Source organism: Syngnathus acus, chromosome 22, assembly GCF_901709675.1.
Source record: "Syngnathus acus chromosome 22, fSynAcu1.2, whole genome shotgun sequence".
NCBI classification, from domain to species: Eukaryota; Metazoa; Chordata; class Actinopteri; order Syngnathiformes; family Syngnathidae; genus Syngnathus; species Syngnathus acus.
This window is the reverse complement of record NC_051106.1, coordinates 5,377,121-5,390,393: the sequence shown is the minus strand read 5'-3', so window position 1 is coordinate 5,390,393 and position 13,273 is coordinate 5,377,121. Positions and strand designations below refer to the sequence as shown.

The 13,273-nt window shown below is 40.5% G+C and overlaps 1 long non-coding RNA gene across 1 annotated transcript; it reads left to right on the top strand.

The window, feature by feature from the left end:
- The first annotated feature begins 10,503 nt into the window (after positions 1 to 10,503).
- Positions 10,504 to 12,953, top strand: LOC119116254. Its single transcript, XR_005096255.1, has 3 exons — positions 10,504 to 10,587; positions 11,455 to 11,600; positions 12,295 to 12,953. It is a non-coding gene; the product is annotated as an uncharacterized LOC119116254 (long non-coding RNA).
- The last annotated feature ends 320 nt before the right edge of the window (positions 12,954 to 13,273 follow it).

Sequence of the window (13,273 nt, the reverse complement as noted above, 5' to 3'; positions counted from 1 at the left end):
AATGCAAATGGTTCTCCCAGGTGTCAGGTTCTTTGTTGACCTCCTTGATGTGGCCTCTGTGTCTCAAAAGCCTGATGCTTAGCAGATACTTGAGAGTAGAGTAGCTTGTCGTGAATGTAAACAGTTGATGCTTGAACACTGTGCCGGAATGCAAGTGTCGCAGACAGCCAATAAGAATAAACGACTCGCGACAAAGCTTCTTTGCATTCGCCCTGCTCGGTCGTCAGCTCCAGCGTAGGAAGCACCACTCGCATCAAAATGTTATTTCTAGAGGTAGGTATCATGTCCCAGTGAAGGAATGGTACATCCGTCCGTCAACGATAGACGGGCATTTTGCGGACTAAGAACAAGGTATGAAAAAGTAAAAAATAATTGCGGACTGAGGACGGACGGAAGTGCGTTTTTGTTCGTCTGCATTAATAACTAGGTCAAGTACTGACGAACCTCTCAGTCCATCTGACGGACCGTTTCGGCACACTAACATGATGGAACGATTTTCAGTTTCCAAAGGACAAACGATGGACGGACAGATGGATCAGTGACAGAAGCAATGACAGAAGAAGAAGTTAGAACGGACCATCTAAATTTGGTCAAAAATTCAAACCCAGAACATCTTGACTAAGAAGCAGACACAATCGCCCCAATTGGATCCCTACCAGGAAAATTGAGCTTCTTCACAAATGTTTTCTTTGTTTTTCTATATTTAGGTAGCACTATAACTCTAGCATATCCTAAACTACTACCCATGAGAAAATCTAACATAAATATTATGGCACTCAAGTGAATCTTTAACTAAATAAAGAGACTGAATATAACACTTAAAGTCCAGTCTCTCTATAAAGGCGACAAGTGTTTGACTGCTCTGTAAGAAAGGATGATAAATATTTCCTGTATTTTTCTGCTGCTAAACCCGCAAAGCCAAGAAAGCACAGTGGTCAGAACAGGATGACATCATCTTGCAGCTAACACTGTACATGTTCCCTAGTAATCATATCGCCGCGTCATCCCAGACCATTTCAATTCTTTAATTATATAGCAGCACCGCTGGCGACATGGAAATGTTGTTTACCATCCGAGTCCAGCACTCCTCAGGTTGTGTTGTACATTGTGTCTTGTGTTAATAAACTTGCAGAGGAAGAGCCCTCCAGGCACTTTGCAGGCCTCGTAATGAGAGTGTGTTTAGTCTGGAGACCGTGTGCGACTAATGCTGATGGATCGTGTGGCTGCCGGTCCAGTTTTGTGCTCTTTCGCACTCTGGAGGACACAATTGGCGGGTGGGGGATGAAGCAAAGTTTCATTTGCAAGTCTATAAAATGTGTGTCAGTCTACAAGAAGATAATTTACATGTTAATGAAGGATCGCTCATTCAAAGTGTAATCGCACAAATTGCAGCGAATAGTTGCTGAGCTTATATGTGATTTAAACGGAAGAAAAAAAAAATATATATATAATATAAAATATATATAATAAAAAAAATACAGACACATTCACTCAACTTAAATTGTTTTTGCCAGATAGATATTTCGTGGAATCCTGCGTTCTCTCTACTGGATGTCCTTATTAATATGAATTCAAAGTAAAAAATGATTTGCAATGGATTTGTTTACCATATTTCACAACTAAGCTCTAACAAGAAACACAGGGCCACGTGCGTTTGCTTTCCTGCTGGCTAGCTCAGACTTGCCCCTTTCCCGAGATAAGATAGTGTTGACTGCAGGCCGGTCGGTGTGTGCGGTGACTAGCGAGGAGAAGCGGTGGGGGGGCCTCGGCTGTGCTTAGTCACCCTCAGCCGCATCCTGTGCTCTGAAGTTTTACTGGTTTATGATCTTTGCACCATCCTAAGAATAGTGACAGTTCAAAGCAGCATGACAAATTGAGAATCCATGCCCTGTGGACCTCTTCATTATGAGCTGCTGGGGTGAGCCTAAATTCAAATCAGGGATTGTTTTTAAGGTTAAGGTGAACTTTTAACGTGTTTGCAAAATGGGAGGGAGGAGAGTTCTGTTTATGGTTGTGCAAATTGGATTCCTGTTAACCTTTTTTTTTAATCTTCCATGAAAACGACAGAAGGTTAGATACCTGATACTCAATTAAACATACCGGACACAACCTGCAGGTTTAAGGAAGGTAAATGTAAGATCAAGACCTCTCATTTGCTAAATATGACCATGCAATAGTATTCTTGATACACCATTTATGATATACATCCTGAACTAAAGTATTGTTTTGGAATCCACTCATCCCGATTATGCTCAATATATTTTTAATTAAAATGAGAAACCTCGAAGCAACGATAAAACTTGCAAAACAATAGTCAAAGACATTTCTTCAAGTTGTAACACAGTCGTGCAAATCTGGAGCATTTATCAGGCTTTACCCTCCAAAACAAAAACAAGACGAAACCGACTCACAAAGAGACAAACACTTGAAGCGAATCTGAGCATTCAGTCATGTTTGAACAGTGACCAGATAAGATAGCTCAAAGTTATCAGCGTGAGATGAATTCCCAGAGGACTCCCCTGGAGGGGTTTCATCAACGTAGTGTGAGGAGGAAAATCAATTCCTCAAACCACATGGTGACAAATAACCACCTAAAACCAAGGAGGAATTAGTCTCAACCTCAAAGGCTCCATCCCGTTGAGGAATAGAGAGTCGGGAAAGATGTAAAGGACAATCATTCCAGCAGCGCGGCACGTAAACACGGAGCAAGTTTGTAAACATCATCATACTCATGTGGGTCAGAATGAAAACAGTCACCAGCAGTCGATGAGGTGGTCACACACCATTTTACAAGAATGCCTGGCTAAGTTTGTTGTCTAAAGAAGCACAACATTCAACCCTTGCATTCCCAAATTTACCCATTTGCAAATTTGTATCCATTTTCTGGAGGGAGGGGGCGGTGGCGACTATCACCGATTATTTACTGAAAATTATCTGCTTTCATGCCAAGGCAATAAATGTATTCCTTGATGTTAAGGAACGAAGGAGTTGAATAGTTCAGAGCATTTAAAAAAAAAATACTTTCCTGTAGCCGTTCAAGGAAATTTAGTAAAATAGCTAAAAGAAGTCCATCCATCCCATTTGTCTTATTTATAGCTACAAAATTACAAATGCACACTATTTTCTCTTTCTATGAACTGACTCTCTTGCCCTTTCCTTCACGTCTACTCTTGAAATATTCGACAGGCTTCAAGCAAGACTTTCCTAAATGTGCCCTTTTTTTGTTGTTGCTAAATCCTCCATATCCTCTGAACGAGCCTAACGCTATCTGTGAGCTAGCAGTAAAGGTCAGTGGAGGAGACTGGGGGATAGTGTGAGGCTAAGATGTGTGCATGGCAGAGCATTTAACAACTAGGGATCAATAATGGAAGGTAATGTGTCATCGCAATCACACTTCCTGACGTGGGTGTCGCAGAGTTTCGTGCTTCCTTCAGACGGCTTTGATGTTTGCATGTCAAAGATCAATATTTTTTTTTTGTCTTTCTATGAGCAAGGTAGGTTTGAATGTATGAAAACATTTTTTTAGAAGCGAGACAGTTCTGTCAATTAAAATAAGTTTTTTTTAAATAAAAAAAGTGAAGAAAAACAAACAGAAAAGATAAACACAGCCAAGTAAGCGCCGGGCGGATTATCTCGTCTTTTATTTCCAACATTTGTGCAGCGATACTAATCTCATTACAAGTGTCTGTCACGCATACATGACGATTCACTTCAACAAGGTGCACTTTTCTTTTTTTCTCCGCCACCCTTCAAACTCAGCGTTGTTGGCAAATGAAAATACATGAGAAGCTCTTGTGAAACCGACAAGGCCTAACAAGGAAAAAGGAACAAGGCTCAGCACTTTTGATCAGTTTGTGTTGCGACTCGTTCCTCCTATCGAAACATGCATCGGTGATACAATATTAGATTTCACATAAACCTCGGATGGAAGCAACACGTCATTAGGAGTCATTACAGTCTATGATAGTGGACTAAATTTTTTGCTAGCACCAACATAATGATTCTACTCACCCTAATTGTGTTTTCTATATGAAGCGCCTCGTCTTTCTTTTAACAAGAAATTGTGAAAAACATCCTGAGGCAATATTTTTTTGAACTACTTTTAGCTAACAAGATGACTGCATAAATATTACATGCGGCTCTTGTCTGCAGTATACTTTTTAATTTATATATTTATAGATGTAGAAAACTTTCAGAAGCATACAAGACAATTATAATCGGCTTCAAACTAACTCCCGGCTATACCATGATGACCCCAGTGATCTTTGACTGTCATTGTCTTTCCAATAGTGGAATAATCTGACTGTTTTGCTCAAAGCACCCGGAAGACCAGTACCTTAATCATAGCTAATCCCTGCAAGCAAGCAAGACACGTTTTAGAGTGGAGGAGGGGGGGAGTGGGGGCATAGGATGGACACATCACCCCAATTAGCAGATGCTTTAGCTTTAAAACCAAGTCATTAGGATCCCATAACCTCCTTGTCATTCAGAGTTTCTGCCTCAGCCTTGAGACTCCGACAGTCTCGTGTATTCGTTTATGAGCAGATGCATAAAGACAGAAAAAGACATGAAAGGGATAATTGTATTGCATGACAGTGTCTAACATGAACATCCTCTGGGCATAAATGAGGTAGAGCAGGCACAGTTGTAAAATGGCCAAATATATTTTATTCCAGTTTATTTTGATGAATTGTTATTAAATCTCAGAAAGGAAAACACAGTCAAGTTCAAATGTCTGTCAGGTTTGTGGATTATGTTACAAGAAGTCTCCTGTTGCCGTAGTGACACTGGTTTTCCGTTATTTAATACTCAACCAAATTCTCAAAGGAACAAATTTGCAGGGAATCTTTGCAGGTATGTGCGGGCAGAGAGGTCAAAGCATTAAAGGCGCAGCCATTAAGCCAAGCCACAATAAGATGAGGGTCAGGGATGAAGTTGAATGACAGCTCAGGATGAATATAATTTAAATGACTGTGATAAAGACGGGTTCAAACGTTAAAAATCGGAATAATAATGCTTGCCTGCACCTACATATTTTCATTCTTTGCTCCATTCTGGAAGCGAGAGGTCAGATAAAAAGGAGGACAATGACCAAGCTGGTGAGATTGATGGCGAGAATGAACGCCCGAGCAAAATCTCGACTCAATCAAATCCGTTCGCCGTTAATGAAAAAAAAGAGGGGTACCGTACTGTAAATCATCTTATGGTCTCATATATTAGCGGTAATGAATTCACGTTGCCACGTTTAACCTTAGTTTTGCAATTCATTATTTTTGAGATTAACAAGGGAGGGAACTTAAGTGAACTGTCTGCGGGGAATTACAGCGAAGGCCTTGTTGTCAATCAAGGATTGTGTTCCCATGTCTTTCATTAGGCTCTGAGGAATTAAATAAGACTTTCTTCTAATGGCGGATGGCTCTCCCTATTTAACGCTCCTCTTCTTCTCCCAAGATGGTTAACTCTTCATTACCCAAATTAAAGGCATCCATCTCCGTTGGCTCCTGCCACATTGCTTTGACCTCTACCTGTCAAACTTTTCATACGAACGCTTGAGTGATGGATGATAGCCCCTGTACCATTGTCAAAATCACCCAGTGACTGTCCAACCCTTTCTGATCCATTCTATCCATCTCCCCAGGCTACATGCCGCCAGCCGCGATTTAACAATGAAGCCGAGGTGCTAAATTACTCTCCAAGAAATTAGAAACTACCTTTTAATTATATGCCTGGGAGTGTTTCAAAAGTTCAGAAGATCACCGCCAAAAGCTTTTAACTCGACTTTGTGTGCGCTGATCGTTTATATTCCTTCGGCGTGCTATTTCAAGGGTCGCTCGACATGCCGAAGGCTGAGCGGTGAGTTTGAGAAACCATTGGGAATAGGATAGGGAAACATCTGAAGGACATCCATGTTATACGATGTTGAAAAATGCTGCCATGTTATGGTTATATAACCGTTAATGACATATTTAATGATAATGATTTAAATCAGGGGAGCATTTATGTATGCAAAGTCTTTCAATGGTAGTTTTTTCAATTATTATAATTACTCAATTAATTCTAATTCTAATTTTATATATATAGTATATATATATATATATATATATATATATATATATATATATATATATATATATATATATATATATATATACACTCAATAAAAATTAGATCATCATTGTGTAAATATAACTAAAATAATTATAAAAAGCGAATAACCTAACATTTCTTGGCACGGCTCTGATCAGTCGATATGTGTTTGGCAACGTACTTAAATATCCACACAGTCTTTGCTTACAAAGGAAGTGCAGGTCCTCTGAAATCCTCCCTATATTTCCTCCCCTTTTTGCATCACTTTGAGACACATGCGAGTGTTCAAACACATGCCAAACATCATACATAAAACATGATATAAAGTGGTCCTGTTCTTGTCTGACCCCTTGTCCTTTTGCGTTTCTTGCAGGCAGATGTAGATAAAGCTCCAGACACACCTCAGTTCCTGAGAGGAGAGTTATGGCTTCCTGGGAGAGGCAACGCCATCCCCACGGAGCCCCGAAGAGTTGGACAGCTCCCTATGGTTAAGGTGCATTTCTGACTTGGCCTCCCCTTCTCACTTTGAGATGCTTCGTGTACCTGTCAAAAGGTCAAAAGGGGACTCCGGGTGCAGACAGCAAGATGGTGTCGGTGTGTCCGGATGTTTTTTGCGGGTGTGAGCGAGAGACTCCCCTCCAAGCGCACTCCCACTACCCCATGTGACAGATGCCAGGCTGTTTATGTGTGAGGTGGACGAGTGCTGGGTGGGCAGGTGGGCAGATGCATTCGTTTGCAAGTGCATGTGTGAAAGGAAGTGTCTGTGCTTTGTATCATGCCAGAAGCTGCACTTGTCAAGAGAATGCAGGCGCACGCTTGAAAGCATTTGCATACATGAGCATACAGTTTGTCATGCATCTTCATTCCCTTGGTTTAATTTTAGAGATCATGTTTTTGGTGAAGGCCGAAACCAAAATAAAACCAACCCGTCACATCAGCCACTAATGATGAGCTCATCATTAGAATCCATAACCGGTTCCGGCTTATTCAAGATTATAACTCAATCGCTCAATCACACTTAGGTAATAGTTTAATCACAGAGTGGTCAATAGGAGTCGACATGAGACTAATTATAAATCTGGGGTGACTTCAACTCATTGTTCTTTCTTGATGACGGCTGGAGCGAGAGGAGATTTTGTAGGATGAGTGACAGCTCTACTGAAGCAAGGATAATCATGGTGCTATGTTCTAACACTGCCCCCACCACCCCTCCCTCTTCCAATAACCCATCCAGAGATCAAACTCAATATAGCGCTCTCCTTGATTAAAACGTTTAATTATATGTATCACCTTGCAATACACACCTTAAGATAAAAACTTGAATGCATAATTTGTGGTCCATTATGTTAGTTGGCTGTGTTTTCAAACATTTCCATTTTGTGCTCGTTGTTGTGTGAACAAAAGCAGCAAAGCGGTCAAACAGCTTTTTTAAAAAGATCATTCCGATGCCAGCAAGAAACAGTAAAAAATAAATTGGGACTCTCACTCATTGACTCTCATTCATGATGACTGTCTACATTGACAATGTCATAAAAACATTTGCCATAATTTCAATAACAAGTGATTTCAACTAAATTCAAAGGCTTGTGTTATTTCCAACTAATTACAGAGCATTTTTCTTTGACATCCTCCCAAATTCTTCAGAAAACCAGCTGAGAAGTTGACTGTTGGGTATTCTTCTACAGATTTTCCCCTAATAAAGGCTTTCTATTTGTTAAAGTGATTTGACAGGAAAATAAAAATACACACAAAAAAAAGATATTCCGCAAATTGTGGCAAACAGACACAAACCGTTGAGTATATCAGTTGCCGTAATGTGTCTTGAAGGTTCTTCACTAAGCCTTTCTCATCAGGTTAGCGGACAATCGTGCTTTTTAAAGCACGGTCTTGGCTCGCGGTTGGAAACAGGAAAGAACAGCAGTCTCCTATTACGGCTTCTTCACCAGCACTTGGGAAGGAAGCGAACAGCGGTCTGCCGCCGTTACAGTTTCACTCAAACGCACACAAGTCAAAAGCAGTCTTGACTCATGGTTGGAAACAGGAATCAAACGGTGATTACACACCGCAAAAGAATCTGGTCCTGTTGTTCGTATACAAAGAAGCTTTCTGAATTTGTAAGTGAAGATAATTTGAGAAATGTATGCTGGTGAAACAGTCAAATTTCACACAGCCTGGAAAAAAAGATTTTCCTCTGTATTACTCTTCTGTGTGAAAGGCACCGAGGGTGCGAAGGTGACTTGGCTATTTCCTGATTTCTTGAAACCTAACAGAGGCAGGAAGGCGTCTGCGTGAAAAGAAATAGTGGAAAACCGGAACGGCGGTGCGAAGTTTAACACCTGGCAATCATTTACAACGTACACTTGTGTTGAACGTAATTTCAAGATCGTACTTGACGCTAGCGCTCATGTCCTCATGCATAAGATTATCTGAATGCGGAATTTTATGTTGCGGCAATATTCCGTTTCGCTATTTTTTTATGAAAGGCACAAGCTGGTAAATGCTGAGTTTCTGGGCTTGATGGACTTGGGGATTTGCAAGTTGAAGTTTGGAAGGGTCACAATATACCCAGCATGACTCGGGAGTCCTGTAAAGATGGCAGATTGCAGTCAATCACCTTCTCTGTGGCGTGAATGATACACTGCAGTCTGCCCTTGTCCTTGGCAGAGGCTTGAGACTACCAGATGGTGATGGAGGAGGCGGTGAGGATGGAAGTTCATCATCATCTCTGAATCTTAGCGACAATGATAATACATGGAGTTCTTTTGGAAGAGGGCACAATTATTCTAAAATTAAATGTAATACTTTTCAAAGAATTCACAATCTATAACTTTAAAATATGTTCTTGTGTTTAGAATTCAGATTACCTCTAACCATTATCGGTTCTGCCACAATGGTCCAAGCTCAATTTGTTTTTTTTTCAAAACATTTCCAATTTAGGTCGATTATATTCGGTATAATTAGATACGGAGTCTGTTACCACAATATATTTATTAACTGTATGTTTGAAGTATGATTTCATCTTGATTGTAACTTTATGAATCTAACTTGCAACTCTACAATGTAGCGGTTTATATTTTCACTCAGTGAGAGTTTTTGGCAAATACCACAAACAGATGGACTCAAAGTGTTTTGTTCACAAAAAAGCTAAAAGCTATTTGTTATTTTGAGTCTGATCAACCCCAAGTCCATAGAACCATAGTAGAATAAATAACAGTAACATTATAACTGTAATGTAAAAATTAATAACTCATCTACTACTTATAATAATATTTTACAATTATGAAAACTAACAAACATTTCAATTTGGTTCAACTCCAAATAGTATTGAACTATTGGGAAGTTTAAACTTCAATGCACCACTGTTTCTCATCAACTAGTGGAAAACTGTTGGTTGAAACAAACTTAACAGTTGAACTCGAAACATCTGAAAAGCTCCACTAAAAGTCTAACAATGACATTTATAAGTTAAATATTTGCAAAACCCCAAAGACAGACACTATGGGGGAGCCAAAGCATTGACTTATGGGAGACATGTTTTTCCTTTCTTGTATCCTGTTTAAGCTTTAATTCTTCGGACCAGGTTGAGAGGAATGAGGTTCTGTCTTTATGTACAAAGTATACGGATTCTGGGTATTCCCAGCTTGACTGTTTATTTTGCTGGACGTTGAACAGGATGTGAGGTTCACATCTGTGGAGAAACGGGGGCACAAAAATGGAGGAGATAAATGATGAAAGGAAAACAGTCCCGGTGAAGCTGTCTATTTTTTTTTCCCCTTGAACATCTACCGAAGATTAGATCCAGCCTTCACTCCGACAAACTCTGTTACACATTTATTTAGCAGCATTTATGTCGACAATCCTTTCCAAGAGTGAGCACCAGATTAGACAGGAGAAGAATTCAACGTCATTCCTCGGAAGAACGGTAATGGCTTCTCATTTACACTAAGGGGAAAAAAAGTCACACTAACCAGCTCCTGTCATTAAAATAGTGAGGGGGAGATGAGAAGCAAAGGAGAAGGTGTGTGTGTGTGTGTGTGTGTGTGTATGCATGTGTGTGTGCATGGGAGGTTGATTGAGGGCAGAGCTGTCACGCCTGCTAATGTGGAAGCTAAGCCACAGAGCCCCCAGCCCCAGGCGGGCAGATGGTGGGGTGGGCAGAGTAGGGTGAGGGTCCCCTATCTCTAATTCTCAGCTGCACTTGTAAGATATGCACTATGTATGAAATGTGTTGGCAAGGATCCATGTCCTTCAACTCCCTGCGCTCGCCCCCTCCCTCCCCTCTACAGAACTCACCAACCTCACCTCATAGCAGCTCCACCCTAGCCAGCTGTGTCTGCGTGAGCTCACCGGGCTCCGGCAGCAGGGATCAAAACAACACGTGAACTAGCCGTGACATGGACAACCATCAAAACATGCGAGCAAGTGCAACGAGGTTGTCTTAGCTATATGATAAGAGGTGATCGGTGTTTATAGCTGAGGTGACAGCGTATGAATTTGGAGGTATTTTTTTATTTTTAAGTTCTAACTCACACTGCACTAGTAAATCGTGGGAGTTAACATTTTGGAAATGTTAGAAATGGATTTTGGTAATGAACCCAACTTGATGCACCACACATCTGCAGAGCACAATATTTGTCAGAACCGTAACAGAATTCCCCAAAATCACATTTGCGCCACAACTTTGACCTGCTTCCAGCTGGTCTAAAGATGAATCTACTTTCAGCCAACATATTGGCCAATTTGCCGTGAGCACGTAAAGGAAAATGCCTTCAGTCCGCCTTGTATTTAATTCCAAATATATTGTTATCCCTCTACGCAGATTAATTAAAAGCTCTTCCGTTAGATGTCAAAAATTGTCTTGACACAACAAAATAAGTCGTGGCTTCAAGAGCTTTTTGTTTAATTAAAAGAGGTCCCGATTTCATAGTCCATTTATGAGTAAATTGACAAAATGACAGAAACGATGAGTGAGAAAAATGAATGGCTATTTCTATCAATGACTATTTTTTATAAAACAAAGACAGGAAATACTTGCAGCGTTCCTGTTTCAATCACTTGGATTAATACCAACATGCTTGAAGAGAGTTCAAGATAGGCCTGTTGCGCAGGTGTCCTTCTGGAATAAGCCAATTCAGTCACCCATTTAAAGATGATTTTAGAATGGAGTCTGAACGATTCAGATCTTGCTAAAAAAAAAAAATTGCTACTCCATTCTGTTGGTGGACGAATAGAAAATCCACCAACTGGTACATAACATCAGAAATGATGATCGTAATTATTATAAGGAATGAAAAAAACAGAGTCTTTCCAGTAAGCCCCAACCTGTGCATCAGATAATCACTTGTTAAGCTGTCCTATTCTTCACAGGTAACAGATGACAGCTTTGGTCCATCACTCGGGTCACATATTAGTGACACCCACCTACCCGCACACGAAGAGAGTATGGCGTCAAACTGCGCTGGCAGCAGATGGAGTCCCGAGTGACACATGGTGGCAGAGGAAGGTTACATCATGTAAATAATGTGCTGCCCGGCCAGCCTTCAATGACATCACATTTCAATTTCACCTCCGTGCTTTATGCCCCCTCGCACGTTCTCAAACAGCTGTTGCTGCTTTGCGTGCGTAAGCCTCAGATGACATCCAAATTACATTTATGGTAATTCTCAACTTGATTACAGCAATCTAACTTAATATACTCTTTAAATTCAGGATAGTCGTGAGTATTCCGGAGCTATCGCCCACTTGACCGTTCCCTGGCTAGGCATATGTCGTTGAAGATTGATTATTAGATTTGATTCAAGTGTATCAGACATAATTAGGGTCATATAATTGAACACAATGGTGTTTTTTGGCACAGGTCCCTAACGGCGGACATGTGCCGACACGAGTGAGGGGAGCCGAGCAGCTGCCGGGGTACTTGTGCCAAAAGAACAAACCTTTTGAATCGACTGAAAGTATTTTTCATAGTTTTGTGTAGATTGACGTCCCCAGATGTTGCATGTGGATGTTTTATGAGGTAGTTAACGGCGGCTCGGGCTTACTTTGACAATCACTGAGAAACAATTAATAAGGCATAAACAGCCCACTGAGCTTTAAATTCACACTGCATCCGCACTGAGAAGAAAGGCAGTGGAAATTTGCTTTGTGCTCTGCGGGGTGGTGGATTTCTTTTAACTTTTCTTTCTATTTCTTTTTTTTTTTTACTAGTGAGTTGCCGCAGAGCTTCATCCGGCCGCTGGTGGTGGAGGGATGCCGCTGTGATCAAATTGCTGAACTTGGTGACCCAGACAGTTGCTGTTGTTGTTTGTTCTTCGACACAGACACCTTATCCAAAATGTACAAAGAGTTTGTTTTCAAGCGGGACTTGCCGCAACACGATACAAGTAAATATAGTTGTTGTCTGCTACTGTTGCTGTTGCTGACGTCTATTTTCATTGAGAGAGGGAATCGCGGTTTGTGTCGACACTTTTGATCATACATAAGAATCATTTAGATTGTTAAAATATTTTAATAAAAATCATCAAAAACAAACTGAATTTGTAAATTACGATGTTAGGACTCACTTCCTTAAGGGTTCAAAGGATTAACTTAAATCGATAATTTTATTGGGAAACTTTTTTCAAGTGATGGTTTTTGTGAGAAGAATGTGGGACAGGAATAAAAAGAATACAAATGAAATTGCCTGCATTCAAGTCAGTAAAATCAAGGTTGAAAGCATACCGAACTTTTTTCTCCCATTTTTCTATTCTCACTTTTCATCACCGGAGTCGTGCTTTGCCTTTTTGATTCCTATTGATTCGCCAAGAATAGCAAGTATGAAATTCAGAACTTTATACAGCCTAATGATGATCAACTGTCAACATCAGAACACCTAAATTTAGCCAAAAACAATGATTGGTTATTAAAGAACAAAGTGAAGTCAAAGAATATGATAACAGTTGTTTGTAAATTTCCATGAATCTCTACATGACTATTTACATATACTAAGTAGGTAAGTGATGCATGTCATCACAAGCCCGGGAGGGAGAACTCCAGCTTCATCATCACACATGGCTTAGCCCTTATCCAGAATGCTACAGCAAAGGTGAGAGGTCACCCAGCCATCAGAGGAAGCCATCACTGAAGAACTGATCCCATCGCATCCCACCCCCTACCTTTCATCCGTCTCCCTGATTAGTTTGCTCAT